Source organism: Ailuropoda melanoleuca, chromosome 14, assembly GCF_002007445.2.
Source record: "Ailuropoda melanoleuca isolate Jingjing chromosome 14, ASM200744v2, whole genome shotgun sequence".
In the NCBI taxonomy this organism is placed as follows: domain Eukaryota; kingdom Metazoa; phylum Chordata; class Mammalia; order Carnivora; family Ursidae; genus Ailuropoda; species Ailuropoda melanoleuca.
Genome location: NC_048231.1, coordinates 16,436,523 through 16,464,501, shown reverse-complemented (window position 1 = coordinate 16,464,501; position 27,979 = coordinate 16,436,523). Strand labels below are relative to the sequence as shown.

Below are 27,979 nucleotides of genomic sequence, written 5' to 3'. Positions count from 1 at the left end.
ATGAAACAAGGATGCCATCAGACTGAGGTGGCTCTAAGCCTTGGCAGCCTGTGTAAACAAACCAAAACCTAAGCCAGAGTCAAGGCACTCAAATCTGAGAAAATGATATTTAAGAACAATCAATCACAAAGAGCTCACGAGGCTTTCCCAAATAAGGCAACTACTTAAGCTGTAGTCAATCAAGATATTTCCAGGATTTAAAAAAAAAAAAAAAAAAAAAGCCTTGCCCATAGTTTCTGCTGGTAGATTGTTCCTAGCCATTTTCAGTTTGTTACTGCCCAATTAAGATCAATGTTTGCTCCAGTGAACTCTTCCAAATCTTAATGTACTTCAGTTTATTTTTGAAAGCAATGGAATAGAAAATAGGCAAAACAGAGAATATCAACAAAATCAAAGGTGGCTATTTGAAAAGATTTTAAAAGTTGGTAAGTTCTAAGCAAACTGATCACAAAGAAAAAAAGGATATAAATTATTAATATCAGGAATGAAGAAGAACATCATAGAGTCCATAGATATCAAAAGTACAATATAATAGTATGAATAACTCTATGCCAAAATTCAACAACTTAGATAAAATGAAGAAATCCTTGGAAGTACAACTTATTAAAAGTGACACAATGAGAGAAAGTCTAAAAGCTCTCTCGATATAAATATGTATATAAAGAAATTAAACTTGTAATCAAAAACCTTATTACCAAGAAAAGTTTAAGCCCAGATGGTTTCAACGAATTCTATCAAGCATTTAAAGAAGAAATAATTCTACTCTTTCACAAAATCTTTCAGAAATAAAGGAGAGAAGGGAAAATTTCCCAGCTCATTTTTTGTTAACATAAAACATGACAAAGACATTCCAAGAAAATTACAGATCAATATGCCCAATGAACATATACACAAAAGGCTATAACAAAATATTAGCAAATAAAACCAATCAATCTATATCTATCTTCTATATAAAAAAAAATACCTCCTATAAAAAATAAGATCATATGTCATTGCCAAGTGATATTTACCACAGGAATAACTTAAGATTCAATCATGTAATTTGCCACTTTAAAAGAATAAAGAAGAAAATCATAATAGAACATTATTAGATGGTATAATGCATTGGACAAAATGCAACACCCATTCATGACAAAAACTCTTAGTAAACTAGGAAGAGAAAGAAAGTTCCTCAATCTAATAAAGTATATCTAATAATATATAATAAAGTACATCTATAAAAAGTCTATGGTTAACAATCATACCTATTGGTGAAACACTGAACTCTTTTCCTCTAAGAACAGGAATAAAGGAAGGATTTTTTCTCTCATCACTTCTATTCAAAATGAGTAATGGAATACACAGCCAGTGTCATAAGACAATAAAAAAAAAAACTGTCATTATTCATAGACATGATTGTTTACACAGAAAACCCTATGAATTTTATAAAAACACTGGTAGTAAGGTTGCAGAAATCAAGGTCCATAAACAAAATGCAATTATATTTTTACATGCCAGTAATACACATAGTAAAATGAAATTTTAGAACGCAATTTATAAGCTCATAAAAACACACCAAATATCTAGAAATAAATATACTAGAAAATGTGTAAGATATCTACACTGAATTTATGAACATTAATGAGAAATATTAAACAAAATCTAAATAAATATATAGATATAACATGTTGATCCACTGGAAGACTCAATATTGTTAAGCTATTTATTCTAGGAGGGGGAGTTAAGATGGCGGAGGAGTAGGGGACCCCTTTTTCAGCCGGTCCCGAGTCGAGCTGGATAGGTACCAGACCATCCTGAACATCCACGGAATCAGCCTGAGACGCAGGAAGAGACATCTGGATCTCTACAAGTGAACACCTCCAGCGCTGAGTATTGAGGTACGAAGCGGGGAGCTGTGAAATTGCGCACAGATATCGGAAGATAAACGGAAGGGGGAGGGAGCCACCGCATTCGGGCGCCGGGAAGCGGTAGCCACCTGCATGGGGGAGCGGGCGGACCGTGGACCCGCACCCTCGAGAGCACAGACTGAGACGGTGAGCCGCGGAACGCGCGCCACCAGACTGAAACGGAGCTCCGATGTGCTCGCTGGAACCAGACTGAGACCAGGAGCTCTGGGAGCGCGTGGGGCGACTGGCGGCTGGCGGTGTTAGAAACACAAAGGACAGAGACGTGCCAGCCCTGGAAGTGAGGGCTGGGATGCCGGGTGTGGGGCGCACATCCCGGGACGCTGCAGGGTTGAGCGGCCCCAACAGAAACAGAGTTAAAGTGGCCAGAACATCAGTGGAGAATGGTCCGCGAAACCCTCTGTTCTGAGACAGAGCAGCACCAACAGAAACAGAGTTAAAGTGGCCAGAACATCAGTGGAGAACGATCCGCGATCCCTCTGTTCTGAGACAGAGGCTGAATTTCAGCCGCTGCTGCTCTCTCAGAAGAGGCATAGCAAACCGCCAGGGAAAGCCGCCAGAGAACAAAAGCCCGGAAATACCGGCTCACAGTGTGCCCATCCCCATCCCCCCTCACAGGGGACACAGAGACTCTACCCAAACAGGGTTGCCTGAGTATCCCCGCGGCAGGCCCCTCCCCCAGAAGGCAGCCTGAAAAATCAAGAAGCTNTGGGGGGGCATTTTTAAAGCTCTTTCAGAGAAAAACATGCAGCCAAGGATCCTTTATCCAGCAAAGCTGTCATTCAGAATTGATGGAGAAATAAAGACGTTCCAAAATCGCCAATCATTAACCAATTTCGTAACCACGAAACCAGCCCTACAGGAGATATTAAGGGGGGCTCTATAAAGGTAAAAAGGCCCCAAGAGTGATACAGAGCAGCAAGTCACAACCGATACAAAGACTTTAAAGAGAAATGGCATCATTAAAATCATATCTGTCAATAATCTCTATCAATCTAAATGGCTTAAACTCTCCCATAAAACGCCACAGGGTTGCAGATTGGATAAAAAGACATGACCCATCCATTTGCTGTCTACAAGAGACTCATTTTGAACCCAAAGATGCATTCAGACTTAGAGTAAGGGGATGGAGTACCATCTTCCACGCAAATGGACCTCAAAAGAAAGCTGGAGTAGCAATTCTCATATCAGATAGACTGGATTTTAAACTAGAGGCCATAGAGAGAGATACAGAAGGGCACTATATTATTCTTAAAGGAAGTATTCAACAAGTGGATATGACAATTATTAATATATATGCCCCCAACAGGGGAGCAGCAAGATACACAAGCCAACTCTTAACCAAAATAAAGAGACATATAGATAAGAACACAGTAATAGTAGGGGACCTCAACACCCCACTATCAGAAATAGACAGAACACCCTGGCAAAAACTAAGCAAAGAATCAAAGGCTTTGAATGCCATACTCGACGAGTTGGACCTCATAGATATATATAGAACACTACACCCCAGAACCAAAGAATACTCATTCTATTCAAATGCCCATGGAACATTCTCAAGAATAGATCATGCTCTGGGACACAAAACAGGTCTCAGCCAATACCAAAAGATTGAAATTATCCCCTGCATATTCTCAGACCACAACGCTCTGAAATTGGAACTCAACCACAAGGAAAAACCTGGAAGAAACTCAAACACTTGGAGGCTAAGAACCATCCTGCTCAAGAATGACTCGATAAACCAGGAAATCAAAAAACAAATTAAACAATTTATGGAGACCAACGAGAATGAATACACAACGGTCCAAAACCTATGGGATACTGCAAAGGCAGTCCTAAGGGGGAAATACATAGCCATCCAAGCCTCACTCAAAAGAATAGAAAAATCTAAAATGCAGTTTCTATATTCTCACCTCAAGAAACTGGAACAGCAACAGAGGGACAGGCCTAACCCACTGACAAGGAAGGAGTTGACCAAGATTAGAGCAGAAATCAATGAATTAGAGACCAGAACCACAGTAGAGCAGATCAACAGGACTAGAAGCTGGTTCTTTGAGAGAATCCATAAAATTGATAGACCACTGGCAAAACTTGTCCAAAAACAAAGAGAAAGGACTGAGATTATTAAAATTATGACTGAAAAGGGAGAGGTCACGACCAGCACCATTGAAATTGCAAGGATTATTAGAAACTTTTATCAACAGCTATATGCCAAAAAACTAAACAATCTGGAAGAGATGGAGGCCTTCCTGGAAACCTATAAACTACCAAGACTGAAACAGGAAGAAATAGATTTCTTAAATAGGCCAATTAACTATGAAGAAATTGAGTCAGTGATAAACAACCTTCCAAATAATAAAACTCCAGGCCCAGACGGTTTTCCTGGGGAATTCTACCAAACATTCAAAGAAGAAATAATACCTATTCTCCTAAAGCTATTTCAAAAAATAGAAACAGAAGGAAAGCTACCAAACTCATTCTATGAGGCTAATATTACCTTGATCCCCAAACCAGGCAAAGACCCCCTCAAAAAGGAGAATTACAGACCGATTTCTCTAATGAATATGGATGCCAAAATCCTCAACAAGATCCTTGCTAATAGAATCCAACAGTACATTAAAAGGATTATCCATCATGACCAAGTGGGATTCATACCTGGGATGCAAGCATGGTTCAACACTCGCAAATCAATCAATGTGATACATCATATCAACAAGAAAAGACTCAAGAACCATATGATCCTCTCAATTGATGCAGAAAAAGCATTTGACAAAATACAGCATCCTTTCCTGATTAAAACCCTTCAGAGTGTAGGAATAGAGGGTACATTTCTCAATCTCATAAAAGCCATCTATGAAAAGCCTACTGCAAGCATTATTCTCAATGGGGAAAAGCTGGAAGCCTTTCCCTTAAGATCAGGAACACGACAAGGATGCCCACTCTCGCCACTATTATTCAACATAGTACTAGAAGTCCTTGCAACAGCAATCAGAAGACAAAAAGGGATCAAAGGTATCCAAATCGGCAAAGAAGAAGTCAAACTGTCTCTCTTTGCAGATGACATGATACTCTATATGGAAAACCCAAAGGAATCCACTCCCAAACTATTAGAAGTTATAGAACAATTCAGTAAGGTGGCAGGATACAAAATCAATGCCCAGAAATCAGTTGCATTTCTATACACGAATAACGAGACTGAAGAAAGAGAAATTAGGGAATCCATCCCATTTACAATAACACCAAAAACCATGCGTTACCTTGGAATTAACTTAACCAGAGACGTAAAGGACCTATATGCTAGAAACTATAGATCACTTTTGAAAGATATTGAGGAAGACATAAAAAGATGGAAAAATATTCCATGCTCATGGATTGGAAGAATTAACATAGTTAAAATGTCCATACTACCCAGAGCAATCTACACTTTCAATGCTATCCCGATCAAAATACCGAGGACATTTTTCAAAGAACTGGAACAAATAGTCCTTAAATTTGTATGGAACCAGAAAAGGCCCCGAATCTCCAAGGAACTGTTGAAAAGGAAAAACAAAGCTGGGGGCATCACAATGCCGGATTTCGAGCTGTACTACAAAGCTGTGATCACAAAGACAGCATGGTACTGGCACAAAAACAGACACATCGACCAATGGAACAGAATAGAGAACCCAGAAATGGACCCTCGGCTCTTTGGGCAACTAATGTTTGACAAAGCAGGAAAAAACATCCAGTGAAAAAAAGACAGTCTCTTCAATAAATGGTACTGGGAAAATTGGACAGCCACATGTAGACGAATGAAACTAGACCATTTTCTTACACCATACACAAAGATAAACTCCAAATGGACGAAAGACGTCGATGTGAGACAGGAATCCATCAAAATCCTGGAGGAGAACATAGGCAACAACTTCTATGACATCGGCCAGAGCAACCTTTTTCACGACACATCTCCAAAGGCAAGAGAAATAAAAGATAAAATGAACTTATGGGACTTTATCAGGATAAAGAGCTTCTGCACAGCCAAGGAAACAGTCAAAAAAACTAAGAGACAGCCCACGGAATGGGAGAATATATTTGCAAAGGACACCACAGATAAAGGACTGGTATCCAAGATCTACAAAGAACTTCTCAAACTCAATACACGAGAAACAAATAAACAAATCATAAAATGGGCAGAAGATATGAACAGACACTTTTCCAATGAAGACATACAAATGGCTAACAGACACATGAAAAAATGTTCAAAATCATTAGCCATCAGGGAAATTCAAATCAAAACCACACTAAGATACCACCTTATGCCAGTTAGAATGGCAAAAATTGACAAGGAAAGAAACAACAATTGCTGGAGAGGATGTGGAGAAAGGGGATCCCTCCTACATTGTTGGTGGGAATGCAAGTTGGTACAGCCACTCTGGAAAACAGTGTGGAGGTCCCTTAAAAAGTTAAAAATTGAGCTACCCTATGACCCAGCCATTGCACTACTGGGTATTTACCCCAAAGATACAGACATATTGAAGAGAAGAGCCATATGCACCCCAATGTTCATAGCAGCATTATCCATAATAGCTAAATCGTGGAAGGAACCGAGATGCCCTTCAACAGATGACTGGATTAAGAAGTTGTGGTCCATATATACAATGGAATATTACTCAGCTATCAGAAAGAACGAGTTCTCAACATTTGCTGCAACACGGACGGCACTGGAGCAGATAATGCTAAGTGAAATAAGTCAAGCAGAGAAAGACAATTATCATATGATTTCTCTCATCTATGGAACATAAGAACTAGGAAGATCGGTAGGGGAAGAAAGGGATAAAGAAAGGGGAGGTAATCAGAAGGGGGAATGAAGCATGAGAGACTATGGACTTTGAGAAACAAACTGAGGGCTTCAGGGGTGGGGGGAATGGGATTGACTGGTGATGGGTAGTAAGGAGGGCACGTATTGCATGGTGCACTGGGTGTTATACGCAACTAATGAATCATCAAACTTTACATCAGAAACCAGGGATGTACTGTACGGTGACTAACATAATATAATAAAAAAAAATTTAAAAAAGATATTTATTCTATATTTCAGATACTGTTTTTCTTAGTTATGCAATTTCCATTTGGAATCTGTCTTAAGATTTCCTCTTTGATTCACTGAAGCATATTTCCCCTTACATCCTTGTTCATAGTTATAATAGCCACTTTAAAATACTTTCTATAATTCCAACATCTGGGCCTTAAGACCGACTGGCCCCACCTTTTATTCTAAGAAAGGGTCATATTTTCCTGTTTTTTCCTATGTCAAATAATTTCATATTGTACCCTGGACATTGTGAAATGTTATAGATACTGGATTGTATTATATTGCTCCAAAGACCAAGTGTGTGTTTTAAGCAGGCAGTTAACTTAGCTGAACTCCTACTGCAATTCTTTCTTTCCTTCACTGGGCTGTGGCTCAGATCTATGTTCAGTTCTTTAAGCTTTAACTGTGTAGTTTGGAGTATACCTCCCTCTTTCTGGTTGCCTTATTGCCAGGGTTCTCCTCTTATTCGCCAACAGGCGTGCTTGTCCTGAACTCCATCTTCTGGTTTGTCAAGCCAGTGACTTTGGATTTCTACATAAGTTCTAATAACAAACTGTGACCTGCCCTCAGGTTAAAAGGCAATAAATAAGAGACAAGGACAAAGCTCATGTCTTGCAGTTCCCTTCCTCCAAATGTTCATTTTCTTCTTCCAAATACTGGCTTCTCTAGTGTGTACCAGCTTTTGTTTACCTTTCACTGCCTTCAGGTAGTTGTATTGTGTATTTTATCCACTGGGCTGATCAGATAAAAACTTAATCAGCCACTAGCAGAACCGGAAACCACCCCCAACTGACCCACATCAATACAATCACAATAAAAATCCCAGTAGGCTTTGCCGTTACTGAAGAAACTGACCAGTTGATTTTAAAATTTATACGGAAAAGTCAAAAAATCTAGAATAGTCAAAACAATTTTGAAAGGGGAGACTTATATTACTTGATTTCAAGGCCACTATAAAACTACCACAATCTAGATAGTATAGCATAGGCATAAAAGTAAACAAACAGATCAATGACACAGTTTAATAAAGAGTTCAGAAATAGACCCATAAATTTATAACTGATTTTTGACCAAGGTGCTAAGCGAAGTCAATGGGGAAAAGAACTTTTTTTAACAAATGGTGCTAAAACAACTGGATATCCCTATGAAAAAACAATGAACCTCAACCTCTACTTTGTTCCATACACAAAAATAAATTTGAGTTGGATCACAGACCCCTAAACCTAAAAGCCTCTAAAAGAAAATATGAGAATGTCTTTGTAAGCCTGTCATAGGGAAGGACACAAAGAGCTCTAATCATAAATGAGAAGAATTGATAAACTTTACTAAAATTAAAAATTTCTGCTCATCAAAAGATTTCACTAAGAAAATGAACAGGCAAGCCATGCTCTGAAGAAAAATATTTACAATACATATATGTGAGAAAGGATTCCTAATTGATAATATATAATGAAGTTCCATCATTAACTACTGACTTCAACAATAAAATGACAACCTAGTTTAAAAATATATAATATATTTGAATACTTCATAAAAATATACATATGAATGGACAATAAAACAAGAAAAAGCATGTAAAAAGTTCTCAGTATCAGTAGTCATCAGGAAAATGAAAATAGCATTTTACATCTATTAAAATGACTAAGATCAAACAGATAACAATACCAAATGTTGGTAAACATGTGAGTGACTAGAATTCTCACACATTGCTGATGGGAATGTAAACTGATACAATAGTTTTAGAAAACTATCTGTCAGTTTCTTATATATTAAAACATATTTATATGACTTAACAATTTTCCTAAGTATATACCCAAAAGAAGTAAAAACATACAGTTATGAAAAATAAGTTGTATAAGAATTCTCATTGAGTTTGTATTCACTGAGACCAATTAAAATACTGAGACCAATCCTAATGTCCATTAGTAAAAAAAAAAATGGATAAATAAATGTGGGAATATTCATACAGAATACTACTCAACAGTACAAAAGAATGAACCACTGATATAAGCAACAACATAGATGAATCTCTAAAACACTGTGTTGAAGGAAAGAAGCCAGATACAAAGGAATCTTGTATGATTCCACTTATATGAGATCCAGGAATAGGCAAAACTATATTTACACACCCATGTTCATAACATAACAGCTAAAATGTGAGAGCAACCCAAGTGTCCACTAAGGATGAATGGATGAACAAAATGTGGTACATAATTGAATGAAACATTATTCAGCCTTAAAAAGGAAGGAAACTCCGCCACATGCTACAACATGGATGGACCATAAGAGCATTATGCTAAGTAAAAGATAACAGTCACAAAAAGGCAAATTCTGCAGGATTCCACTTATGTGAGGTACTTAGAGGAGTCAAAATCATAGAGACAGAAAGTGTAACAGTGGTTGCAGAGACTGGGGTGGGGTAAGAAGGGGGAGGTACTGGTTAATGGGTACAATTTTCAATTCTATGAGATGAACAGAGTCATGGAAATGGGTGGTAGTACAAGAATGTGAATGGATTTAATACCACTCTACTGTACACTTAAAAATGGTTTGTAAAGTCTATGTTATGTGCATTTTACCACGATAAGAAAAAGTTAAAAAAAAGATTAGGCAAAACTAATCTATCATAAGAGAAGTCAAAAGAGTGAGTACTGAGGGAGGAGGAGTACTGACTGGGAAGAGACAAAGGGAATTTCAAGTGTGATGGAGACGCTCCACGTCTTGTGTTGAGTGGGGGTTACGTGGATATATAAAGTTGTCAAAACCCATTGACTGGAATACTTAAGATCCATGTGCTTTATGTAAATTTTACCTCAGCTGAAAAAAGACATTTCTTTTATCTTTCATGAAAAATCTAATTATTAGCATTTCCCATTCTGTATAAATGTTACATCTCGATTCTTGACTTCCCTGATTTTTGTGGTAAAATTACTTTTCCTCTTCATGCACGTTGCAATACTGGGATCCCATGCAAAGGTACATGCCTAAAGAGTTCTTTCATTTCAGTGGCATTCAACTCCCATGAGTAAATAATCCACAAAATAAATCCAACCCATCCAAGGGACTAGCAAGAAGAAAAAGGCCTGCTCCCAAAGAGCTCCAGATCTGGAGGAAGAAATGTGCTTGTGAAGGTGAGACCACAAGGAAGAGGAGGAGGTGGGAGAAAGTCAGGAACGGCAGGACTCTGGAATAGGTGGCATTTCCAGACGCATTCAAAGCCAAGGAGGCACAGTGCGGGGCAGAGTCAAGGGGAGCCAGCCTACATGGTAATGTGAGGGAGGAAAATCACACCAGCCCCTGCAGGATCCAATAAGCTGGCAGAAGATCTGGGGAAGTGAGGGAATGTAAGCAGAGTGGCAATAATGATGGTAAATGAGCAGTCTGGACGAAAGGCAGAAAGAAATGCTGGCTCAGAAAAACTAAGCCTGAAGATATATTATGAGATTAGAAGTAATATGTACTTAGAAGGGAGTCAAGGGGTCAGTGACAGTTAAGTTTAGCATTAAAATTGCATGGTGTGGGCTGCAAGAAAAAAGTCTGGTTACTAAAGGTATCCAGTGAACGACTGAGAACTTCTTTCATTAGTGAAAGAATAAAAGTTGAATTGCATTTAGACACAAATTTAATAAATAACACTGGAGCTGTCTACTAACAAGTCTTCAAGGCTTGCTGCTGGTAACTGCTGACTGGGAACAGTGATAACTAGCCAAATGAGATTTGTGCCTAAAATTATTTAAGTGGAATGAGTTAGACCTGCCAAGAGATTTTACGCTCACAGTGACAGGTGCCTCGATTCTAGAGTTTTTGTGTTGGAATATTATTTTTAAATGCTCTCTGAAAATGCAGGTGCTAAAGACTAAAATTTATTTTTTTCCTTTTGAGCTTGCTCCTTGACCTAACACTATATAGAACACTTTGACCTTTTCCATTTGAATCTGTGGAGTTATACTGACATGGTACTTTTGCAGGAAAAGCTTAAGTACAATGGAGCAGTATTAGAGAGACAGAAAAGCTCAGAAATTATCTGGAAAACTAGTAAACGTCTGATGACCTATACGCTAGGTCAAAAGCACAGACCCATATAAAATTATAAATGCAAGCTGATCTTCCTGCTTGAGAACAGAGTGAAAGCGCTTTAAAACCTTTAAACATTTTGTTTATTTGAGAGGATGAAAGGCTCTTGGGAAAGGATTAAAGAAATAATCCAAGAAAGAAGGCAAAAAGAAATGAAAGGTTTTAGATGCTGGAAAGGAATCAAAACCAATCCAAGAGCTGGGTTAGTGAGAGAATTCTGGAGGAAGAGCAGAGGCCCCATGCCCCTGGATCCACACCCCAGGTTCTGAACTGGATGACCCCAAGAACAGGAGGCAGCACAGCTTAGTGGCCAGGAGCTGTGTTCTATAACAAGACAGCTGGGTTCAATCCTGGCTCTACCACTTGCTTAGCCTCTTCGTACCTTGGTTTCCTCAGTTGCGAAACAGGAATAAAAACCAATCCCATCTCTCACAGTGTTGGTCCAAGAATTAAATGGGATAATCCACGTAAAGCATTTAGCACAATGTTTGGCACACATAATACATGGGAGTTATTAATACCATTCTTCCAATGGGAAGTGAATCCAAACCTCTGGGAAAACGAACAATAAGGAATAGGTGTGAGCAAGTCAGAAAGAACAGAAGCAAAAAAGTACTTATAATCTCCTTCCAAGTGTTGTGCCCATGTGGGTTAACTGGGTGATAACTGGGGCGCCAACCTAGCGGATCTGAAAAAGGACTTGAGAGTCCCTCAGCGTGTGTGAGCAGGGGAGCCCAGTCCACTGGCCAGTCTTCCCCACCAGAGATGGCTGCTGCGTGACAGCATGCTCATGATAGAGGCCTGCTGCTCCAAGCCAACCCAGATGGGTAATGCTTGAACCTTGGGCAGGACGCTGACCCCTGTGTGGAAATGGGGGTTTACTAACAATGCTGATTACCAGGGAGGGGCAGCTGTTCCGGCAGTGGAAGTGAGCATGAATGAGGGAGAGAATCACAGCCCTCCCACTCCCAATCCTGTTAGTAGAAGCCTAAGCTATCAGCAGTGCCTACATCCCCTTACATCTTTGCAAAATGAAACAAAAGTAATTGTTTTTAAGGAGCAAAAGCAATAGATTCTCAATGCCATAAACCTAACAAACACAAAAAGACAGGCAAAAAAACAAGTCCTCTATCTGTGATCCACCAACAAAGACGGCTACTGTAAACATTTTGATGTATATTCTTCCTTTGTGTGTCTTTCCCTCACACAGACTGATTCTGCTCTACCTGCTTTGTAGTCTGCTTTTTTCATCTGGCAATTTGTTTTGAAAATTTCCCCACATGATACTATTGGGTTTTGGCAGTTCTTATTCTACTGTCTCTTAGACTTAAAGTCAACCTGAACCCTAAAGCCTTCCTCACACCTGAAGTTCCGAAACTGTGTGAAGAGCTTTATGTTTTTTTCTTACTAAATCCCAGGAACCAGACTCATTATTCTGGCCTGATCAAATCAGCATAATACTGATTGTCATTCAAGGTATTCAGTATCCCATGTTCATGTTGTCTGAAAATGGGATCAGTATGTCTTCTAGCTGTGTAAGCGTGAGCATACAATAGGGGCCTAAATAAATAAGAATGAATGAATGAATTCACTGATAAAAATGGTGGACTAAGGGGCCAATGAAAAAGCCCCAGAGACCTAATTCTCAAGCTTACACTGATGGCATTGTTTGGATAGAGTTAGGTAGGTAGGGGGGGTGGGGTAACTGGGTGATGGGCATTAAGGAGGGCACTCGATGCAATGAGCGCTAGGTGTTGTATGCAACTAATGAATCACTGAACTCAACCTCTGAAACTAATAATACACTATATGTTAATTAATTAGTCTTGAATTAAAAAAAAAAAAAGAGTTGCCTATTTAGTCACCAGATAGTCCTAATGACAGTATTATCTTGTTCATATTTCTCTTCTGTGCTCACAAGATTTCATTTGGCCGTGCTGAAACCCAGTTATGATAATTCTTTCTTAGTCTCCTGATCTCTTACTAAAGTAATTCTACCATGAAGTGAAATGAGGTTAGTCTAGCATGGCTTTTTTTCTTTTTTTCATGAATCAATGCTAAGCTTAAGTAATTCCCTTTTCCTTCTCCGAGGGCTGCCAAATCATTGGTTTGCTAACCTGTTCAATTTGGGCCTGAAACTGACATCTCAGTTACTAGTTTACATATTCAGCATCTAATTTATTTCTGTCTCTCCCCTTCCTTTCCCAGTGTATGAGCTTCTTTGCACATTAAATCATGCACTGAGTCACAAGGACTAAAACCATAAATCATGAATTAGTAATCATAAGAAATGCTCCTTTTTGGAGATAGTAATTCAATTATTAAGTAGAGAAAAATAAGATTGATTCAATACCATGAATCTTGTTTCATTTTCCTTGAGGAGAACAGCATTCGGATGCGGCAAAGACGTGCCCTGAAAATTAAGAACCTAAATAAGGAAGAGACTGTATATCAATTGGCATTCCCAAAAATAAATCTATCACCTATTGTTTACTACCCTTCTTTTAATAGAAAAGCCGAAAGTAGAAGTAGGACAACATGCTAAAATAAAGTGGCTCAAAATCAATACAGGACCCAAAAAAAAGGGCACAAATCAAGAGAGATTAAAATGTGAGCAGGGTCCAAATAAGATATATAACTTAAAATACAGAATTGCAAACAATTGAAAGGGGAGGTTTCTGATTTATTCATTCAATAAGTAGAGATCTAAAAAAGGAAAAGGAAGCAGTAGTGATAGCTGGAAGATGTCCAGGAGGGGATATTTTGGCTACTTTCACTTTGAGTTTATTAAATACTGTGTGACAATGTTATAAATTTGGGAAGAACACATGGAGGTATCATGTCAAAAAGCTAAGCATTGATACGCCTGTCCTTTAAAAATACAGTGAGATCCCAGCCAGCTGGACTTGACAATGGATACTGAATGTGAACCAGACTTTTGCCGTCTCCACACTTGTACCACTCCATGATTGATGGAATGATCCCCAGGAGGAGGAAATAAGGACAAAGTTGGGATTTCTCAGTACATCTGGCAGAGAATCTGGGGGCAAGCTTTATGGAACACAAAGCTGGATAGAAAACCTAACCATTCAAAGGTTAAGTTCATAGCACTGTTCTAGAAGGCAGCTTAGGATTCTGGCAGTCAGCAAGTCATATAGACGGAGACTCCCTCCTCCTTTATCTATTAGCAGTCTGGATCTAAAAAGACAGATTGATCCTTAGCCTTATTAACAAGAAATGTCTTTGATCCAGCTCTTTACTTTGGCATAACCAGCACACCACATGAAGCCTGAAAAATGTAGCTGTGAACTAAAAAAGAAATGAGCAAAGAGTGACCTTTAAGAAAGCCAAAAGAGAACTCCCTGACACCAGTTCATTCAACAATGAAGACTGAGTCCAGCTCAGCAAGGTTTTCATCAAATGAAGGGAAAAGTCCGATGCCTTTGTGACAACAAGGCAGGTACACACGAGCACAGCTGGCCCTTGTAAACTGGCCCACCATCGGCCAGCTTTCACACCCTGCAAAGACAAGCCAGGAAAAGTTTTCAAAGTGAAAGTTAATGTGCAGATTGTCTAGGGCAGCTGACATGCCAGTTTCCAAGAACTTTACACTGAATTGTAGCTGGGTTCAAACCTAGTGCACACAAACAGCTTGCAAAGTGTCACAAATTTAGAATTCCTGCCTCATCACATCAGTTAGGCTCCTTTCGTTTCTCCTCTTTTCCCCAGGAAGCAAAACAGCAGACAACTTGGAAGAGACAAGCCTCCAGCTTTGGCTTCAGTCACCTGTCTCTGCCCCCTTTCTTCATTGGCCAAGGGAATTGGGGGACAACTGAAAAACTCCACCTTTCTTTTCTTTCTTTTTTTAAACTTTTTACCTTCTCCACCAGTCCTTTTCTCTTTTCATTATTAATAAAGTTGTTTTTATAAAATAGGGAAAATACTGGGGAAATCGCAAGAAAGGAGGTTTTTTTCCCTTCAAAGTTATAGGACCAAAAGGAAGGAAATAAAATGTGTGCTAATCATCAAGTCTTTTTTTCTTACTGGAGGGGTGTGTGTGTGTGTGTGTGTGTGTGTGTTGCTTTTTGGAGCCCATTCCCAAGCTACCTTCAGTGTACGATCTATGGAAATAATACTTTATCATACTAGGAAGTGGCCTCTTATTCATAAGTCCATGGCATGGCAACCATGGCACATGCTTCTGTTACGTCAAGACAAATCTACTGAAATGTGCTGTCCCCTGGGGTGCCCAGGTTGGCTCTGTTGGTTAACTGCTGGGACTCTTGATCTCAGCCCAGGTCTTGATCTCAGGATTGTGAGTTCAAGCCCCATGCTGGGCCTCACACTGGGCATACAGCCTACTTTAAATAACAACAACAAAAAGGAACGTGTTGTGCCCAAGATTTACTAGAGGGGTTTAGTCCAACGTCACAGCTAGTGCAAAATGCTGGCACCTGCCTCTGATAGGATACTACTGAAACTCATGATTCTGGTCCTCAGCTGCTTGCACCGAATACTAATTCATTACCAGCCCCAGGACAGTGATTCTCAAAGTGTGGTCCCCTGAACCAAGAGCATAACAACACCTGGAAACTTGTTAAAAATGAAAATAATCTAGCCTCAGCCCAGACCTATTGGAACCAGAAACTCTGGATCTGGGTTTAGCAATGTCTGTTTTCACAAGGCCTTCAAGTGATTTGGACACACACCACTGAAATCACTAGGAGAGTGGTTAAGAGCATGGATGCTGTGACTACTTGCTTGGGTCTGAATCCTGACTGCCATTCACCAATGTGTATCTCGGACAAATAGCTTCATTTCTCTGTAGTTAGTCTCTTCATCTGTAAAATGGGAATGATAACAGTTCTTTCTTACAAAGTAGCTATGAGCACTAATCAGTTAATATATGCAGAGTTTCGAGAACAGTTGCTAGCACACAGTAAGAGCTTTTAAATGAGCTAAGGTATACATAAGGCATTTAGTGCATGGCATACCATAAACACTACATGTTACTATTAGCTACTATTAGTCTTATATATGATTTTATTTTTGAGGTTCAATGGGACAGAACCTGATTTCTCAGAGATCAACAGGCAACCCATATTCTTATATATAGGAAAATGGGTCCTCTTCATACAGAGAAGCAATCAGCTTTTCTATGAATATTATAAAAACAGGAATATAAAATTTGTATTTTAGTGATTGAATCAAACAAAAATTCTTTACTTCCAGAGCTCTAAATTCAGACATTATACTTGCTGGTGAAGAAACGTATGATTTCTCTCCATGTCTGTTTATGGCCTGGTTCTCCACACACTAAGTCCATAAATGGCCTGGAGGATAAGAGGGACATCTTTCATTATTTCTTTTTCTTTATATCCTTGGCATGATAACATGGTTCTGTTCAACAACTCGATCTTAGCCAAAAGGCTGAGAAGCAACGGTTCTCTCCTAACATACCACAGCTATAGAATGATGCGTTTGTTAAACCGTAGCTAAAATGATAAATCGTATTTCTAAGACATGTGGACCAGCACCTGTACGATCAGGCCACTGTAAGAAACCAAGAACACTAAAGTAGTCATCCTAACCTGCCTCAACTGCTGGGTCAAATCTGAGAAAGAAATTTAAAAAAAGTTACAGTCAGAAAAGTCAGCACACACGGGGGCGCCTGGGTGGCACAGCGGTTGAGCGTCTGCCTTTGGCTCAGGGCGTGATCCTGGCATTATGGGATCGAGCCCCACATCAGGCTTTTCTGCTACGAGCCTGCTTCTTCCTCTCCCACTCCCCCTGCTTGTGTTCCCTCTCTCGCTGGCTGTCTCTCTCTCTGTTGAAAAAATAAACAAAATCTTTAAAAAAGAAAAGAAAAGTCAGCACACAAAGCAAATAGAAACTTAATCCAAATTCTAAATACAGGCCATATACTTATAGTTAGCTCTTCAGGATAGTGATATTCTCTGCCCACACACAGAGCCTGAGTGTGGTGAACATGAAACACAGTCCAGATTCATAGACCATGGTAAAGATATTTATATCGCCGAACTATTTTCTTCAGCTTCTAACTAAATTTTTCCCCACTTCTGTTCACAGGTTGTTTCTCATATTCCACAACTGATAGTTTATTTTCAGAAATCTTTCCACCTCTCTTTTGCATGTCATCATCATTAATAAATAGATCTTAGACTAGTCTGGGATGCCATTGTGAAAAGCCTAGTACTGATTTTCCTCTTCCAAAGAGAAGGAAAGTTAAACTAGTAAAAAGAGCATGAGCTCTCATGTCAGAAAGAGCTGGACACTAATTCTGTTGAAATGTCCATCCTACTCAAAGCAATCTACAGATTCAATACAATCCCTACCAAATACAGCATTTGTCACAGAACTAGAAAAAAGAGCAAACAGTCCTAAAATTCGAATGGAACCACACAAGATCCCAAATAACTAAAGCAACTGAGCTAGAACAAAGCTGTAGGTATCACAATCCCGGATTTCAAAATATACTACAAAGCTATAGTAATAAAAAAATATGGTACTGGCACAAAAACAGACATGTCGATCAATGGAACAGGATATGGAGCCCAGAAATAAACAAACTCACACTTATATGGTCAATTAATCTTCGTAAAAAAGGAGGCAAGAATGTGCACCGGGGAAAAGATAGTCTCTTCAATAAATGGTGCTGGAAAAACTGGATGACAGCCACATGCAAAAGAATGAAACTGTTTTCTCACACCATACACAAAAATAAACTCAAAATGGATTAAAGACCTACATGTGAAACCTGAAACCATAAAACTCCTAAAAGAAAACATAGGCAGTAATCTCTTGAACACTGGCCTTGGCAACATTTTTTTAGATATGCCTCCCAGGCAAGGGAAACAAAAGAAAAAATAAAGTATTGAGACTACACCAAACTAAAAAGCTTCTGCATGGCAAAGGAAACTATCAACAAAATGATAAGGTAACCTACTAAATGGAAGAAGGTATCTGCAGATATGCCCAGTAAGAGGTTAATATCCAAATACATAAAGAATTTATACAACTTCACGCCAAAAACCCCACCAATAATCTGATTTAAAAATGGGCGGAGGACCTGAATAGACATTTTCCCAAAGACCATGTATAAAAAGATATCCATCACTATCATCAGGGAGATGTAAACCAAAACCACAATGAGATACCACCTCACACCAGTCAGAATGGCTAGTATCAAAAAGACAAGAAACAACAAGTGTTGGTGAACATGTGGAGGAAAACCCCCCGTGCAGACTGGTGGGAATGGAAATTGGAGCAGCCACTGTGGAAAACAGTATGGAGGTTCCTCAAAAAGTTAAAAATAGAACTACCATAAGATCCAGTCATTCCATTACTGGGTATTTACCCAGAGAAAACAAAAACACTCATTTGAAAAGATATATGCACCCCTATGTTTACTGCTGCCTCAATTACAATAGCCAAGATATGGAGGCAGCCCAAGTGTCCAACAACAGATGAATGGATGAAGAAGATGTAGTGTACATACACATAAACACACACACACACGCACACACACCCCACAGGAATATTACTCAGCCATAAATAAGAATGAGATCTTGCCATCTGCGACAACACAGATACATCTAGATGGTATTACACTAAGTGAAGTAAAGTCACAGAAAGCTAGATATTGTATGATTTCACTCACAAGTAGAATCTAAAAACAAAACAAACAAAACCCAGAAATAGATTCATAAATACACAGAACAAACTGGTGGTTGCCAGAGGAGAGGGGGTGCAAGGATGGGCAAAATAGGTGGGGGGGGGCTTAAGAGGTATTGCATTTTTTTAAAGAGGTACTATATTTTAATAATAAAAAGAGAAAAAGACAAAAGAGCTAGATTCAAACAGCAATATTTCTAAGGCTATTTCACCATCTACACTTGAGGATAACAATACTCATGTTACAGGGTGTTTTCATGAATAAATTAGGATAAATCATAAAAGCACAGGATCCGGCATGAACTGGACACTCAATAGACGTTAGCTCTTTTTTTCTTCCCTTTCTTTTGTTGCCTTCTTTAACCAATGGCAGAACGGAATCTTATTCTTTCGAGTAAGGGAGGCATATTTCTGAATTAATAGTATATTGTAAGGGACACTAAACAACATAAAAATCAATTTAAAAGTTAATACATGTTGACTATGAAAATGTCCAACCACTGAAAAGTGTAAAGAAGGAGAAAAAATGTCACCCTAATCCTATTCTGCAATCATGGTACCCTGGTATGTGTCATTCATCTTATTCCAGTATACTGTGACTACATTATCCTGCTTTTATCATTTAATAAAATGTGAACACATATGAATATATTTTATTTATTTATGCATCATAAAAGATATGTGTATATTTTTCCAAACAGAGAAAAAAAAAACTCCTGCTACTGTTCTGGAAAGAGGACAATAGCTTTAGAAAACAAGAGGAAGGGAGCAACTTTCTATGGAGGGAATCAAGAAAGGCTTCAAAGTAGAAATGATCTCAAAAGATGACCAGCAATTTGACAACTGGAAAGGACCTTCCAGGTAGAAGCAACAGCACGTAAAAGAGCAGGGAAGAGTAGGAAAGCCAATGTGGCTAAATGGTGAGGGTGGGGGAGGGTAGAGAGATGCTGTAATTACAGCTGGTAAGACAGCGATCTCTCATCTGCTGTATTCTGAAATAGAAATGTTACTGATCAAAACTGTCATCTAAGTAAAGCACAGCATAGTAGCTTTAATTGGAATCACTCATGCACACAGGATGAAGCTACGACGGAAAGGCTAAAAAAAGCTAAGCTTTGGGGGAAGGCAAAGGGCATGGGTAAGTGTGGCCTAGGATGGCCAAGCAGGGAGACACACAATTCTCACTGCCACTACTAGCGTGAGGACTCTCTAAGTGCCCAACTTCAAGCGAAGCCCTTACATGCCTTACCGTGCTTAGCCTTCCCAGCAAGCCACGGAGATGGTGTTACTATTCTGGATTAGAGATGCGGACACCAAGGCTGAGTGACAGGTTTACCTTCACACAGAGTAGGTGAAAGCACCGCTTTTGAACCTAAATCTGTATGATTCCACAGTTACGTGGAAGAACAGAAATGAGAACCTTGAAAGAGTCTTTGCTAAGGATTTTCTAATTCACAATTATTGCCATAGGCCTTTGTTTCAGGAATATTAAAATCATCAAAGACCCGGGGCACCTGGCCGGCTCAGTCGATACGGCATGCGACTCTTGATCTCGGGGTCAAGCCCCACAGTGGGCGTAGAGCCTACTTAGAAAAAATAAAAATAAAAAAAAAAAGTTAAGGACTCAGTACCAAAAATAAAATATTTAAAATAAATGAATATCATCCAAGACCCACACAAATATGCTCGACTGATTTTTGACAAAGCTAGAAAAACCAACGCAATGGAGGAAGGATAACCTTTGTAAATTAGCCATTCGTTTGCTAACAGATAGTATAGTGCTGGGGCAAAGGCATGTCAAGAGGCAAAAAAATGAACTGCAACATAAACCTCATACTTCATACAAAAATTGACTCAAAATAGATCACAGACTTAAATGTAAAATGTGAAAAGATAGAATGGTCCCAAAGATGTCTTTTAAAGCCATTTGAAACTAAAGAGATATTTCCATTTTAGCTGTCGGCAGTATGAAGGTAAGGATGAAGACAGAGCAAGGTAGATGCCCAGCAGTGCGCTCTCTGGTTTCCATGGGTTTCCATGGGTTTCCTTCACGTTCCGAGTGGGCAGTCTATAGAAAACTGGAAAATATAAAACGCCTCGCGTTACAGATCAGGCAACTGAGGCCTGGAGAGGGCCCAGCAGCCTGCTCAGCTAGCCCGTCCGCTCTGCAGGGCCGCCTGCCCTCCCTGTGGGGGCTGCCTCTCAAAAATGGTAAATATTTGACATCAAAAAAGAAGACTTCTTTCTTTCTTACCCAAAATGGACTTTTACAAGCGCCTGAACAAAGTTTCAATCCAGATGGAAGTGAAGAGCCAGGATCTTTGTCCCTTCCCCTCTCCTTATACTCCCGCCATGGATAAAGGGCGGGGCTGAAAGGCCTGTCCTTGACCACCTGGAAGTCAGGTCAGGGAGTGCCCTTCAGCTCCACGTAGTCTCCACATCTCAGTTCCACGGAGGCATGAGAGGACTTCCAAAAGAAACAGAGGCCCAGGCCTTCCGATGAGTGCACACGCTTGGCACGCAAGAGGACTTCAGACTCCACGGAGGGCCTTCACACAGTGGGATTATCACTGATGGAGAGAGAGCGTCTGTCTGCTTCATGGCAGTCCTCGTCTCCTTCTAGGTCCCCTTCTGGGCAGCAGAGGGAAAAGATATCACTTCAACACTGGTAAACTATTGGTCAAGCGGGCTGCTTCGCCGTCTGATAATAAAGCCCAACATGGAAAGAGAAACTTAGGCACAGTGTGAGGGGGTTGGCAAGCAGGTGTTCACTCACTCTTCTACTACTTGCCCCCGCTTTCCTTCCTTCTGTCATGGTGTCAAGAGGGGGACAGAAATTCTCCACGTACCAACCAGGACTTCTTCAAAGTGGACCAGCCTCTGAAAAGCTGACTGGAAGAAGCTGTCCAGGTACGGAAGGGTTAAGGCGTGTCCTGTGCCGTTGGCTCTTCATTATTATCACTTTGAAAAGCCGCTGGGTTTACAGGAAGAGTGTGAGAGCTGCAGCTTTTCCAGCCAACATTTGGTTCCCATTACCGTGAATAATCTCTCTCTCCCCTCCCTTCCCCACCCCCACCCTTCCCCTACTTTTTCCACATTTTATATTAAAAGTACATCAAACACTTTTCTTCCTTTTTAATATTTTCCTTAAGCTTCCTTCACTCAGTTTGCTGGGCTCTGTGACTTTTCTGGTTATTCATTACTTAAGGAGGGGGGAAGGGTGAGGCTCCATGGATGAAATCAGTCAAAAACAAAACCAGGACAGAAAAGCACCTAAGCAGTGTGGTGGAAAGAAGCTGACTCACAGAGTCTTTCTAGTCTTAGCTGACATTAAGAAAAGAAAGGGACCACGGAGAACCCATTATCTTCCAACTGCTGGGGCCGATCTCAGTTGTACTCCTCCCCTAAACAAGCATCCCTGGTACATCTGAAGATAAATTCTATTCTAATTTTATCATCAGTAAAAATGGGAGGGAGTTTATGACAGAGCTGTGACAGTCCAGCCGAAGAGACAGGTAGACCAATGGTGTAATGTTGGCAAGGGTGTGGGGAAAGGGCATGCTTCTACGAAACTCCTGATCGCAGGGGAAATCGGTATAGCCTTTGTAGAGGCCAATGTGACAGTAACTATAAAAAATTCAAAGTATACACAGCATTTGATGCAACAAATTCCACTTCTCAGAAAATAATCTATAGAAATACTTGCACAAGCACACATAGATAGACGTACAAGGTGCTCACTGCAGGTGCCTGAACCGGATACAACGTACTGCTCTTTAACAGGAGAATGGTATACTAAATTATGGTGCATTCATACTTTGGGAAACTACAGAGAACCTAAAAATATTTAAGTAAATTTATATAAACAGACCAAAAAAACATGGAGACATTAGGAAGGAAAAAAAGGCACAGAAAAACGTATGCAAAAATAAACAAATCAATCTTCTAACAATGGCTGCCTCTGGGAGGGCTTTACCTCCTCACAATCTGTACATATTTGTTAGATTATTTTACGATGTGGCTACATGTGTGTGTTATTTGTACAACTAATTTTTTAAAATATGGAAATACTTCAGTCTATAGAAAACTGGAAAACATATAATTATGGATATCCCATATTTTATCGTATTAATTACAACGTGTATGTGTGTGAGTGCGCACACACATATATTCCCCCCAACCCCCACCATGGGTTTGCAGCAATGTGTAAATTGTCTAGAACTGGAAGAAATTTGAAACTCAGAACATTTCCTCATTTCACAACATGTATCAAATTGGAATTAGGTAAACAGATAGTGTAAGAAATTATTAAGAGAGTCCCCCAGAAATTCAGACAAGACAAGACAGAAGTGGATAAACAGGAGAGAAGAAATGATAACTCTAAGAGGCCCAAAAGTTTCTAAGGGTACAGTCATGAAAATGAAAACAGTGAACACGACTGAACAAAAAAATCATACTATATGTGTAGTGCAAGGATGGGAGGAGGGGAAGTGTGTGTGTGTGTGTGTGTGTGTGTGTGTGTGTGTGTGGTAGGGGTTATGCTGGGAGGAGGTAGCACAGGAATGCTAAACTTCCATATCTTGATAGGAAGTTAATAAATAATACATAAAATGCAAAGTCCAAAATGGCAGAATAAACACATGGTTTAGAAATAAGAAGGTAAATAACCACTTAAAAGAACTGAAAGCAGTTACTGCTGAGGTGTGGAAATTAACATTACAGCAGTGGGGAAAGAAAGAGCAAAGGATTTCCATTTTCACTATAAATCTTACAGAATTACTTAACTTTAAAAACTATGTACCTGAATTATTGTGGGAATCAGCCTTCAAGATGGCCCCCAGCGATCCCCACCTCCTGCTATTCCCCTACCCTTGAGTCCTCGCCTCCCAAACTGAATAGAGCTGGCCTATGTCAACAATAAGATGCTGCAAAAACGACAGTTTATTTGAAAGACCTTAACATTAAGAGCTAAAACAATAAGACTCTTAGAAGAAAACAAAGGGCACAAACTTCATGACATTGGATTTGGCAATGATTTCTTGGATATGACACCAAAGGCATAGGCAATGAAAAAAACATCGAAATACTGTACTTCATCAAAATTAAATTTTTTGTATTTCATTTTTTTAAAGATTTTATTTATTTATTTGACAGAGAAAGAGAGAGAGAGAGACAGAGAGAGAGAGAGAGAGGGAACACAAGCAGGGGAGTGGGAGAGGGAGAAGCAGGCTTCCCGCTGAGCAGGGAGCCCGACATGGGGCTGGATCCCAGGGCCCTGGGATCATGCATGTCTCAGCTACTCTGCCCTAAAAGCTGCGGCTGATGGCTGGTATCAATGACCGCTACACCTTGTCCAGGGGATGCACTGTCACTCTGGGCAACTTTGCCAAGGCCACCCTGGATGCTATCTCTAAGACCTATAGCTATGTCACCCAAGCTCTGGGAAGAGGCTGTGTTAATCGAGTAACCCTCTAAGGAACTTCCCATCGATCATCTAGTAAGGAGCTACACCAGTCTCTGTGTAAAGGAGTCAGACTCCGTCTGTGGACACCACGTTGGATATTTATACAAGAAAAACCAAGTGAATTAATTTAGCTTAGAAAAAATAGAATTATCATATGATCCAGCAATTCCACACTGGAAATATACTCAAAAGAACTGAAAGCAGGGACACGAATAAGTATTTGCACACTCACGTTGTTTAACAGCAGTATTATTCACAGCTGCCAAAAGGTGGAAGCGCTCCACGTGCCCATCAACAGATAAATGGGTAAACAAAATGTGGTATATACATACGATTGAATAGGATTCAGCCTTAAAGAAGAAGGAAATTCAGACAGATGTTACAATATGGACAAACCTACAGGATGTTCTTCTCCATGAAATAAGCCAGTCACAAAAGGAGAAATACTGTATGATCCCACTAATACGAGGGAGCTAGAACAGTCTGATTCATAGAGACAGAAAGTGGAATGGTGAGTGCCAGGAGCTAAGGGAGAGAGAATGGGAAGATATTGTTTAATGACTACGGAGTTCCAGTTTTGCAAGACGAAAGAGTTCTGGAAGTGGATGGTGGTGATGGTTGCACAACAATGTGATGTACTTAATGCTACTGAGCTGTACACTTAAAAAGGGTTAATATGGTAAATTTTATGTTATGTGTATTCTACCACAATTAAAAAAATTTTCTTTTAAATGACGGTATATGACTTCTGAGACTGGGTCATAAAAGACATTGTGGCTTCTGTCTTTCTCTTGAGTCATTCATTCTGAGGGAAGCCAGCTGCCATGTCATGAGGACATGCAGGCAGCCCTGTGGAGAAGTCCATGTGGTGAGAAACAAAGGCCTCCTGCCAACAGCCAGCATGATCTCATCATCCATGTGAGAGTGAGCCATCATGGAAGGAGATCCTCCAGCCCCAGGCAAGCCTTCAGATGACTGCAGCCCTCTTTGCCACCATCTTAACTGCCATGTCATCAAAGGGCCAGAGCCAGAACCACCCAGTTAGCTTTTTAACTCCTGACCCACAGAAACTGAAATAATAATTTTTTGCTGCTAAACTTGGAGATAATTAATTTGCTATGCAGTTACTTAGATAACACATTTTAAAAGGAAATGAAAACTTAGCTTTAAAGCACTATCCTATCAGTGTGGTCCGCTATCCTAACATGGCACATGGCACATGTCAAGGTACATTACCATGATGGCCTGCTACTGAATTACAATGCACCTTCTTCACTAAAGCCTTAAGAGAGAGATTTTCAACCCTTCTGTACTGAGAAAACTTCGTATGTGTGGAAGTTTGATCAGTATGTAAAAGATATTCAACTATCCATTTTATTTTATTTATTTTTGTTGTGGTGGGGGGTAGGGGCAGAGGGAAAGATCTTAAGCAGGCCCCACGCGCAGCGCAGAGCCCAATGCTGGGCTCAATCTCATGACCCTGAGATCATGACCTCAGCCAACTGAGCCACCCAGGCACCCCCTGACTATACATTTTAATACAGTGTTACAGCTATGTCTCCCAGCTGTTCTGATCTTGCGGCACGGTGCAGAGCAGGGTATACTTGCAATATGTGAGAATAGGACATTGAGCTGGTACCAAATACAGATTGTGTGTTTATTAGAATATGAAGAAGCTTTGCCTTGTGAGTGTAGTAGTCCAGTCAGGGCTGTAAATAAATAGTACTACTCCCACAGCCACACAGTCCTGAAAAATGGCCAAGTGAGGAATCTACCTGTAGACAGTTTAGTGGACGCTGTGAGACACTGCTTTACTTTAATATTGATTCCACTGGGTAGAATTCACTGGGCTGAGGACTGTCTTTAGTCTCTCAGTCCCCTCAGGTGTGCTGAGCACAGTTCTAGTATATGGAAATGTGCTACCCACACAAAACGGGTTTTGTGCCACAGCAGGTTTTTGACCAACTTAGTGTTAGGGTTCCTTTACTGGAGGAAGCGGAAGCGCAGACCTAACGATGACAAGCATGTTGAGTTATGGTTCTGGTTAAAGGAGAAAAGTCTGGACCTGATCCATCTACATTTTCGTGCCGCTGAAGACAGGCATTGGCTAAGGAGCCGCCCGGGTGGAAGTCCGGGCTGTGACTCTGACCCTATAGGCACTGACCTTCCTTCAGTGTACATTATGTCGGTGGCTACTGTGTGTCAGACGCTACAGTAAGGGACAGGAGTATCAAGATGTTCAAGTCTTCCCTTCAAAGGAGGTGGTAGTGGAAAGACATGAAAATGAATTATGACACAGTGTGACTGCCACAGGCAAGCGGGCCGCCTCTGTGTGACATGACCGTAGAAAGTACAGAGGAAGGGTTAGCATTGGGCTGGATCCAGAATCATGAAGAGTTTTCCAGATATGAATGAATGGGGAAGAGAAAGGGAGTGGAAACATTAGGTACAAAGACCCAGCAATGTTAAAACACACATCCACATACACCCTCTCCTGACTTCTTCGGTTGACATTAATTAACAGGGAAGATACTGGGATAAAATCCCCTTCGAATGGCACATGGAGCACTTGAACTTTCCCTCCTCATCCTCAACCATCCCCTACTTGCTCGCCAAGCTCCCGCGACACTGCACTTCAGGAGTGCTCTTCCACGCTTCTCTGCCATTCTCACCTAGGAGAACACAACAATCTATCCTCTGCAAAGCCTACTCTGGTTTTCTTCTGATAGATCTTATGCCCCAAGGCCTCAAGATGCCCTTTATTGGTATGGTTTTTTGGACTGACTGCTCTTCACAGTGACTATTTCCTACCCACTGGACCAACCTTTCAACCAACAGAGTTCATCATTTTGGTCTCTCTCCACCCGGCCTGACAGCATCACAGTCCTGCAATGTTTGCTGAATGAACAAATGTATGAGTAAATGAACATTCCACCCAAAGAAAGGAAACGAGAATAAGCCTTTGGAGGAGTTAGAGGAATCACATGGAAAATTCATCAGGCAGAAAATTTGAAGCCCTGGGTTCTAGTCCTTACTTTATTACCAGGTAGGGGTGAGAATTTATATAAACCACTTAACTTCAATTTTTAATACCTGCAAAATAGGGTTTGGACAGATGACATGGAAATGTTTCCAGTAATTCCCATTTACTAAGCACTTACTCTATGGCAGGCACTTTTTTTTTTTTTTTAAGGATTTTATTTATTTATTTGACAGAGACAGCCAGAGAGAGAGGGAACACAAGCAGGGGGAGTGGGAGAGGAAGAAGCAGGCTCCCAGTGGAGGAGCCTGACGTGGGGCTCGATCCCAGAACGCTGGGATCACGCCCTGAGCCGAAGGCAGACGCTCAACGACTGCGCCACCCAGGCGCCCCTGGCAGGCACTTTCTAAAAGTGCTTTTCTTATGTCACTTCATTTTCATTTGCTCCACAGAATATCCTTAGGAAGTAGGCATTCTGTCTTCATTTAGATGTAATAATAGTAGATTCAAAGAGCTTGCCCTCAGCGACATAGCTACCAAGTGGCTAAAAAAAGGAGGGATCCAAATTGGTCTGTCTCTAAAATACATTCTCTCAAATACCAGGTCATCACATTTAAATGTGAGATCTTCAATAATTTAAGTAAAGGCATTTGGACCTTCTCAAGCCATAGGAGAGCCCTAAAAAAATGGCAATGCTTGTTTATCTACTAAAGGTGACGGGGACTGGGTGACAGGCACGTGGCAATGCATCAAACCCCAGGGTCTTGAAAGGGGGAGGAGCCTTTCTGGAT

At 40.3% G+C, this 27,979-nt stretch overlaps 1 protein-coding gene across 38 annotated transcripts in view; it reads right to left on the bottom strand.

Annotated features, from left to right (window-relative positions):
- The window catches only part of TTLL5 (tubulin tyrosine ligase like 5), a 279,806-nt gene that overhangs the window by 95,394 nt on the left and 156,433 nt on the right, over positions 1 to 27,979 (bottom strand). The window contains exon 31 of one of the 38 annotated variants that reach the window (XR_004620456.1): positions 20,999 to 21,375. The exons of the other annotated variants lie outside the window; for them this stretch is intronic. The gene's annotated coding sequence lies outside the window, so the exon portion shown is untranslated. The remainder of the gene's footprint in view (positions 1 to 20,998; positions 21,376 to 27,979) is intronic. 38 annotated transcript variants of the gene reach the window in all.